Raw genomic sequence first — 10,153 nt, forward strand, 5'->3', positions numbered from 1 at the left:
TCAAAACCCTAATCTGATGATTTGAAATTTCACTGTTGATTAATCCTTGTGTAGGAGATGTTTTGGGCCACTGGATTAGGCCAAAATGATGTACTTGGGGTCTTGAGGTTATGTCCCAAGTCATTAGGTCAAATCCTGAGCAAAAGTCAGGAGTATGCTATCTTCAGTCAAAACCCTAATTTGGTCGATTCAAAGCTGTTGAGCTTGTTGAAGTAAATCTCTGAGGGCCAAATGTTGATTGTTGATGAAGATAGTTCTTTTGAGATGGAGGGAGAACAAAACCCTAATTGATTGTTACTTGTACTGATGAGTGATTTCTTGTTTAAATCCTGCTGAGCACAAGTAGCAAACACAAGCTATGCAATTTGTTAGAGATGCAAATGATGCATATGCAGATGATATGAGGTGGTATCTTAGGTCAAAAATTGGGGTATGACAGATGCCCCTATTTAAGTTTCTTCAACCTGAGACATGAAGATTGAAAATCTTCGTTTTGATAGGGTGGAAGAGACTTAAATATTAGAAGACGCGAATTTTGGACCTAAGATACCAAAATTGCGAATAATGCAAGGATATCTTTACCGAGGGAATATCAAGAACTGACTCCACTGGGGAAAAGAGATTGGGAAGGATGCCTCAATCCATTTTAGGAAGAGAATCCGTTTTTTCTTTTCGGGAAAGCAAGTGTATGCTTCACCGAGGAATGATAGCTTTGTAAGAAAAGCTTACCTATCGACATTATCGACTATCAGCATGGGGATAGACTTGTTTAATAATGCGAAGGTGAAAGGTATGAAACTGTGTTACCGACTATAAGCATGGTGATAGACTTGACAAGGTAAAAAGAGTTTCAAAGGTTTGGTTAATATTATCGACTATCAGCATTGTGATAGACATGTTTAATAATATAACCAGAACAAAAGGTTACCGACTACCAGCCTTGTGATAGTGGTTTTGAAGACATGATCAATTATCAGCCGAGTGATAAAATGATCTTGGAGACTTTGTTAGGGAAATTACTGGTTATTCAGCCTTGTGAACAGTAATAAGGCCCTGATTGTCAAATGGTCTTCATGATTGATTTCCTTGAGAGGAAAAAGCTTTTGAAAGAGACATAAGCTGCTCAAACGATGAGGCTATTGCTTATTGTCTATTTTTCACGACTCTGTTTGGGGAATCGGAATTTGAATCTCTGGTAAAGACAGGGTTCTAACCAAGAATGAATTGGAAAGAAACAGTCAAACAAGACTTTGTACCCATGAGGAATGAACTCAAATGGGGATTTTCTCCTTTGTTTTTGAGAGGAGAAACTAAAGCAACCTTCTTCCACGAGGAATGATCTCAGTGGGGAACTAGAGAAAGAAGATGTTCTTTCTGCTTATGGGTGACAACCTACTAGAGAGATGACACGCCCGTACCTGTTTCTTTTTTCTTTTTTTTTCTTTTTTGCTTTTTCTCTTTTTTTTTGGGATAGATATATCCTGAACAAGTGATTTTAAAACAAACATTTGAAAAATGCAAGAATGCATAAATGATGCAAATATGTATGAATGATGAATGTCATGAATGTCGCATGCATGCTGACGATACTGACAGACAGAGAAGCATGTACTGGAGATGGACCAACGTCGCAATACAACCAGATACTTGGCAAATGTTCTTCAACACGGTGTAGATGACACAGGTGATGAATGGTGTTGCGTGCTTTCAACTTCTCTGGGGAAGATAAGCATCTTTTCTTATTGAGATGGAAGAACTTCTTCATTGGAGATTGGAAATCTTCGTCATTAGGGATAAAAGACCTTCTTCACTGGGGATAGAAGAGCTTCTTTACCTCGAGGGGTAATTGCTTTAAGAATTCTTTTCTGGGACAAGAATACCGTTGTCTCATCATCTTCTTTTTGGGAAAACAAACAATTCTGAAGGATAATCTTTGGTTCATCCTATGGAGATAGTTGTTGATGTTCCTTCTGTTGTTCACAACTCAAAGGAAAGTTTCGCTTTTATTTTGAAAAAGTGAAGTAAATTCATTTAAAACTTTTTTTCTTTTTTTTCTTTTTTTTCAAAAGTGAATAACACAATTAAAGCGTCATTTTGCAAGCTAAAAGAAATTAGAGATTGCAAACAAATGGGCACAAGGCTCAAATTTATTTAATAGGATGGTAATCAGCTAAAGGCGTGATTCCATAGAGTATTTACAAAAGTTGGAAATGGTAATTATGCGGAAAAGGCTACATTGAAAGCAATAACCACTATTCCCCCCAACAACTTTGAGTTCCGATTGTGCTTGTTGCTTCAGATTGGCGATAATTTGATCGTAGATCCTTTGATGGAAAAGACGATTCAGGTGACGAAGTATGGACTGATGCAGTTACTTTGTCATAAATCCTTAATTTTTGCCTAGATTGCCCTTTCAGGTTTCAATCTACCAGGATGCATTTTTTCTGTTTATTGTCTCTAATTTTTGCCTGGACCGCCCTTTCAGGTTTTCAGTCCACCGAGACGCTCATTTTTGCCTAAGTCGCCCTTTGCGGGTTTTCGACTTACCGAGCTGTTCTTTTGTATTTTTTAGACAAAGTATTTCTTGACTGCATCAGCATTCACAGGATATGGAAGTTCATCACCATCCATGGTTGCAAGAGTCATGGCGCCGCCGGAAAATGTTCTTTTGACAACATACGGGCCTTCGTAATTAGGAGACCATTTGCCCCTAGAATCTGGTTGAAAAGACAAGATCTTTTTAAGCACGAGGTCGCCTTCTTAAAATTCACGAGGTCGAACCTTTTTGTTGAAGGCTTGTTTCATCCTTGCTTGGTATAACTGTCCATGGCATAGAGCAGTCATACGTTTTTCTTCGATTAAGTTCAACTGATCGTATCTGCTTTGACACCATCCAGCCTCTGATAACTTAGTCTCCATGAGGACTCTCATTGATGGTATTTCAACCTCTACGGGGAGTACAGCTTCCATGTCGTATACTAGAGAAAAGGGAGTTGCCCCTGTTGAAGTACGCACTGAAGTACGGTACCCATGTAAAGCAAATGGCAGCATTTCGTGCCAGTCTTTGTAAGTGACGACCATTTTCTGGATGATCTTCTTAATGTTCTTATTGGCAGCTTCCACGGCACCGTTCATTTTTGGTCTGTAAGGAGAAGAGTTATGATGCTCAATCTTGAATTCCTCACACAATTCTTTCATCATCTTGTTGTTCAAGTTTGAACCATTGTCAGTAATGATCTTGCTGGGAACACAATATCGGCAAATGATGTTGTTCTTGATAAACCTTACAACCACTTGTCTTGTAACATTGGCGTAAGATGCTGCTTCGACCCATTTGGTGAAGTAATCAATTGCTACTAAGATGAAACGATGACCATTTGAAGCTTTCGGTTCGATCATTCCAATCATGTCGATACCCCACATGGAGAAAGGCCATGGAGATGAGAGAACGTTGAGTAGAGTCGGTGGCACATGGATCTTATCTGCGTAGATCTGGCATTTGTGACATCTCTTCACATGTTTATAACAGTCAGATTCCATTGTCAACCAATAGTATCCTGCTCTTAAGATCTTCTTGGACATTGTGTGCCCATTTGAATAAGTTCCAAAGGACCCTTCATGCACTTCATGCATTAACATGTCTGCTTCGTGTCTATCCACGCATCTGAGCAAAACCATGTCGAAGTTTCTTTTGTATAGCACATCTCCGTTCAGGAAGAAACTGCCAGAAAGTCTCCTTAGAGTTTTCTTATCTTTGTTTGATGCCCCAAGTGGGTACTCTTGAGTTTGAAGGAAGCGTTTGATGTCGTGAAACCACGGTTTATCATCGATGACTGCTTCAGTTGCAAACACATAGGCGGGTGATCAGTGCATTTTGATGCACGTTCTTCCATGTTTGTACTCAAGTATTTCTTCGGTTTGTTTTATTTATTTTTATGTTTTAATATGTTTTTATATTTTATTTTATTTTTGCACTTATTTGTTTTTCGTATTAATTTTTCAGCATTAGCAGTCTGCACGGAAACGATCATATCTGGAGTTCCAGGAGTCCGATTGAGGCGTTCTAATAATCGACGGAAAGCTAAGAGAAAGAGCTACAATTCTTATGTTGGAGTCGAAGTCAGAATCGGACTGTAGAAGGGCCAGAAATTGCGTTGAAGTTGCAGCACTAGCTTTAGTTAAGTTTCGGGTCAATTGGTTTTGGGCCTGGGTCGTATCTTTGACCCAGTTGGGTTGTAAAACGGGTTGTAATCTTTCCCCTTAGGGTAGCAGCCGCGGTACTGTAGCATTCACCTTCCATTCACGAATTTTGAGAGCTTTTACGAACTCATGGAGAACTAATCGCATTTGAGTCGATCTACTGTAATTCAGGTTCCAATACTTGAGATTATTATAATGTTAATTCTAGTTTAATTCCTTTCGATGATGTTTTGTGTTCTTGTTTGCTTAATTCAATTACATGAAATATATTGATTAAATTTGGTTAATTGTATGATCCTAACCTAGGCACGATACGTTTGCTTAATCCGTTTTTGTGCCTGATCAATCATGTTTGCTTAATCCATGAAAATCTATCCCGTTTGCTTAATTCGGACAATAGGATCATACATCTCACGAACTTAACCGCTTGTCACTGAGTTTGTATCCAAATAGGATTAGACAATCCGCTTAGGGAATTAAAATTATGATAATCGATGATAGTAGGAACTGATTCAGTAGATTAGCTTATTTCAATAATCATTTTTTTCAAAACAGCTTATTTCAGAATCACTTATTTTAAGCGCTTCTTTTTCTGTAATTCGACCACCAAACCAACCCCCCCCAATTTCGATTTACATTTGGTTAATAAGAACAAGAATCCTTGAGGGACGATACGCGAGTTACCGTTACCGTCGTACTACAGTTTTATAAATTAACTCGTTTTTGACCCGCGAGCGACAGCGGATCAAATTGGCGCCGTTGCCGGGGATTCTTGTGAATATTAACTAATTTTAGAGTCTTAGATTTAGTGTTTGTGCGTTTAGGCCGTAGTTTCCTTACGGTTTTGGTCAGTCCGCGTTTAGAGTCGAAAAAAAATCAGTTTTTGCAAAAATTGTATTCGATTGTAAACTGTTTTTGCCTGCTGGAAGTAGAAAAATCGTGCGATCAATACTCCCTTACTCTAGAAGAGTAAGGGAATTCGACCCCGAAATTGCCAAATTCATCGTTTTTCTATTTTTAATGATTTATTTTCTGTTTTCATAGAGTCGAAAAATTCCGAAAAAAATATCAAAATTTTATTTTTACGTCATTAGATTATTTTCGGTGTCAGTTTATTTTTATGAATTATTTTTAATCGATTTGCTTCATTGTGTTTGTTTTAGGGACATAGTTGGCATTTTCACGATTGTTGCTGCATTGCTGTGCACTAGTCCTGGCTACTAGGTCTTCCTGTCCTGAACTTGTTGCTTTTGATCCTGAGGTAGAGAGAACCTTGCACACACTTCGTAGAGCAGGCCAGGCTAGCAATAGTTCACCTTCACCGACCATAGCTGAGTCTGATTCTGAGTCTGACTATTTGCATAATTTGTTTGATTCTGATTCTGAACTTGCTTTTGAAATGGCTGAAAATAGAACTCTAAGGCAACTTGCAGCCCCTGATGTTAATTATAATGACTTGTGTATTGAATATGATGTTGTTGCTGTTCCTTTTGAATTAAAATCGGGTTTAATACACTTGTTGCCAAAGTTTAATGGTCTTGCAGGTGAGGATCCACACAAACATTTGAAGGAATTCCAGGTGGTGTGTTCTACACCATTGAAGCCTGAAGGGATCACTGAAGATCATATCAAACTTCGTGCTTTTCCTTTTTCTTTGCAGGGTGCAGCGAAGGACTGGATATATGATCTCGAACCGAATTCAATCACAAGCTGGAATGCTCTGAAGAGAGTGTTCTTGGAGCGATACTTTCCTGCCTCTAGAGCCGCTTCAATCCGAAAAGAAATATGTGGCATTAGACAAGATAACGAGTCATTGGCTGAATACTGGGATAGGTTCAAGAAATTGGTTTCAAGCTGCCCTCAACATCAGATTACCGAACAACTTCTCATTCAGTACTTTTACGAGGGGTTGTTACCTATGGATAGAAACATTCTTGATGCTGCTAGTGGTGGAGCACTTGTTGACAAAACTCCAGCTGCTGCCAGAGCCCTCATTGAAAATATGTCCTTAAATTCCCAGCAGTTCACCACTCGAACCAATTCTGTCCAGACCAAGGGTGTACATCAAATTCAAGGTTCCTCGAACAGAGCTTTAGAAACCAGACTTGATGAGCTGACCGCTTTAGTTAAACAACTTGCAGTAGCGAAACCTCAAACAACAACTGTATGTGGAATTTGTACAGCTCATGATCACCCCACTGATACTTGTCCTCTTCTGAAAGATGATACTGTTACCGAGCTGCCTCAAGCTTATGCAGCCAACCTTTACAACCAGAACAGGTACAACAACACCCCTGACTTGTCTACCAACAAATATCACCCCAATTGGAGGAATCATCCCAACCTTCGATATGGAAATCAGCAGCCTTCCCAACAACAGCTCACCGTTCCATTACCCCAGCCACATCACACCCCTCCAGCTACTACTTCCGGACCATCCTTGGAAGATCTTGTTAAGCAAATGGCCGTGAACAACCTTCAGTTTCAACAAAGAACCGACACTAGCATTCAGACCTTGACCACACAGATGGGACAACTTGCTACTCAAATAAATAATATGCAAGCTCAAGGTTCGAACCAACTTCCAGCACAAACTGTTGTCAATCCGAATGGTAATGCTAATGTGAGCGCTATTTCTTTGAGATCCGGAAAGGTTACAGAACCAGCCCCTGAAAAAATAAAAAAATCATTGAGGTAACTTCTGAACTTTCTTCTTCTGAACCCCCTCCAGTTGAGCTTTCTTCTCCTTCTTCTGTTGTGGTCGGAACTGAAAAAATAAAGAAAAGGAGTATGTGCCACCAGTTCCTTTCCCGCATAGAGTTCTGAAAAATAAAAGAATTGAGGAAGGAGACAAAGAAAAAGAAATTCTGGATATGTTCAGAAAAGTAGCGGTAAATATTCCGCTTCTTGATGTGATTAAGCAAGTTCCAAGGTATGCAAAGTTTCTGAAGGATTTGTGTACAAACAAGAGAAAAGTAAAAGGAAGTGACAGAGTCAACTTGGGAAGAAGCATCTCTGCTTTCATTCAGCCCGAACAAAGTGTTTCAGCCATCTCTCAGGTCTTGCCACAAAAGTGCAAGGACCCGGGAACTTTTACTATTCCTTGTACCATTGGGGATAAGAAATTTGATAATTGTTTGCTTGATTTAGGAGCGGGCATTAATGTTATGCCTACATCTATTTATAATAACCTTTGCCTTGGTCCCATGCAGCATACAGGTTTAATCGTTCAACTGGCGAACAGGAGCAATGCACGTCCCACCGGCATAGTGGAAGACGTCCTCGTTCAAGTTAACGATTTAATTTTTCCTGCAGATTTTTACATTCTGGACATGGAAGGAGAAACTAAGTCAAGCAGAGCTCCCATCATCTTAGGCAGACCGTTCATGAAAACAGCGAAGACAAAAGTTGATGTTGATGATGGAACCATGTCCATGGAATTTGGTGACATCGTCGCAAAATTTAATATCTTTGATGCCATGAAACACCCCGTGGAGGAGCATTCGGTTTTTAACATTGAGTTGATTTCTGAATTAGTTGATGAGAGTTGTTCTGAATTATTTGCACTTGATTTTCCATCTCTCTCTGATTTTGATGATAATTATTCATGTCCTGACTGCACTGACACTAATGTTTGTGTCCTTTGTGCTGAGATTGATGCTTCCTTGCAGCCTGATACATTTCCTACAGGTGAAGTTGCTACCGATGAGGTTGTTTTTACCGTCGATGCTCTTGACATCCCGGCTGCCCCAAGCCTTCCATCCATCATTCAGCCCCCGTCCTTAGAGCTAAAAGAGCTCCCTGGGAACCTGAAATATGCTTACTTGGAGCATAATGAAAAACTTCCTGTTATTATCTCTTCTAACCTTGATTTCAATCAAGAGGACAAACTTTTGCAGGTATTGAAGAAGCACAAGAAAGCAATCGGGTGGACATTAGCCGACCTTCCAGGTATTAGTCCTTCGATGTGCATGCACAGGATTTTACTTGAGGATGGAGCGAAAACAGTAAGGCAGCCCCAAAGGAGGCTTAATCCTTTGATTCTTGATGTTGTAAAGAAAGAGGTAACCAAACTCTTGTAAGCAGGTATCATTTATCCTATCTCTGACAGTAAGTGGGTAAGTCCAGTGCAGGTTGTACCTAAGAAATCTGGACTCACAGTGGTAAAAAATGAAAAGAATGAACTTGTTCCCACTAGAGTCCAGAACAGCTGGAGAGTTTGTATTGATTACAGGAGACTGAACCAGGCTACTAGAAAGGATCACTTTCCTTTGCCGTTCATTGACCAGATGCTTGAACGGCTAGCTGGTAAATCACATTATTGTTTTCTTGATGGTTTTTCAGGTTACTTTCAGATTCATATTGCACCTGAATATCAAGAAAAGACCACTTTCACGTGCCCATTCGGTACATTTGCTTACAGGAAGATGCCTTTTGGCCTTTGCAATGCTCCTGGCACTTTCCAACGATGCATGATGAGTATTTTCTCTGATTTTATTGAAAATTGCATGGAAGTGTTTATGGATGACTTTACTGTTTATGGTTCTTCTTTTGATGCATGCTTGAACAGTTTAAGCTTGATTTTAGAAAGATGCATCGAGACTAACCTTGTGTTGAATTATGAAAAGTGTCATTTTATGGTTGAGCAGGGAATTGTTCTTGGTCATATTATTTCTGAAAAAGGAATTTCTGTTGACCCTGCTAAGATTGATGTGATTTCTACATTGCCTTACCCTTCTTGCATTCGCGAGATTCGTTCTTTTCTTGGTCATGCAGGTTTTTACAGGCGTTTCATCAAGGATTTCAGCAAGATAGCTCTTCCGCTCTCGAACTTGTTGAAGAATGACGTCACTTTTGATTTTGATGACAAATGCAAACAAGCGTTTGACTTCTTGAAGAAAGCATTGACCTCCGCTCCCATCATTCAGCCACCTGATTGGACACTTCCTTTTGAGCTTATGTGTGATGCTTCCAATTATGCAGTTGGGGCTGTCCTTGCACAAAGAGTTGACAAGGCTGCCCATGTTATTTACTATGCTTCTAGGACTTTAGATTCTGCACAGTCTAATTACACTACCACTGAAAAAGAACTGCTAGCTATTGTTTTTGCTCTTGACAAATTCAGATCTTATTTGCTAGGTTCCAAGGTTGTTGTTTTTACTGACCATGCAGCTTTAAAGTACTTGCTGAAGAAGCCGGATGCAAAGCCGAGATTGATTCGGTGGATGTTGCTGCTCCAAGAGTTTAATGTTGAGATTAAAGACAAAAGTGGAGTTGAGAACTTAGTGGCTGACCACTTGAGCAGGATAGAGAGAGATGAAGATCATTTTCCTATTAAGGATGACTTTCCTGATGAGCAGTTGTTTCTTTTGCATGGGATTACACCTTGGTTTGCTGACATTGTTAATTTTCTTGTTGCTGGTGTTTTTCCTACAGGTGCATCTAGATCACAGGTTCACAAGCTCAAAAGTGATGCCAAATATTATGTTTGGGATGATCCATATCTATGGAAGTTTGGTAGTGATCAGGTAATCAGGAGATGTGTCCCCGACAATGAGATTGAATCTATTTTAAAATTTTCTCATGCATCTCAAGTCGGCGGACATTTCGGTCCTCAAAGGACTGCAAGAAAGGTCCTTGATTCAGGCTTCTATTGGCCAACTATTTTTAAGGACGCTTTTGAGATTTATCGCACTTGTAAAGAGTGCCAGATAGCAGGTACCAACATCACTCGCAAGAGTGAAATGCCTCAACAACCTATGCTTTTCTGTGAGGTATTTGATGTATGGGGGATCGATTTCATGGGTCCCTTTCCTGTATCATTTGGTTTCCTTTACATTTTGCTTGCTGTTGACTATGTTTCAAAGTGGGTGGAAGCTATCCCCACTAGGACTAATGATTCTAAAGTTGTTGCAGAGTTTGTCAGGTCTAATATCTTTTGCAGGTTTGGAAT

At 39.7% G+C, this 10,153-nt stretch overlaps 1 pseudogene; it reads left to right on the forward strand.

Moving 5' to 3' along the window:
* Positions 1-5,698: 5,698 nt before the first annotated feature.
* Positions 5,699-9,611, forward strand: LOC131649686 (uncharacterized; annotated as a pseudogene).
* The last annotated feature ends 542 nt before the right edge of the window (positions 9,612-10,153 follow it).

Source organism: Vicia villosa, linkage group LG2 (assembly GCF_029867415.1).
Source record: "Vicia villosa cultivar HV-30 ecotype Madison, WI linkage group LG2, Vvil1.0, whole genome shotgun sequence".
NCBI lineage: Eukaryota > Viridiplantae > Streptophyta > Magnoliopsida > Fabales > Fabaceae > Vicia > Vicia villosa.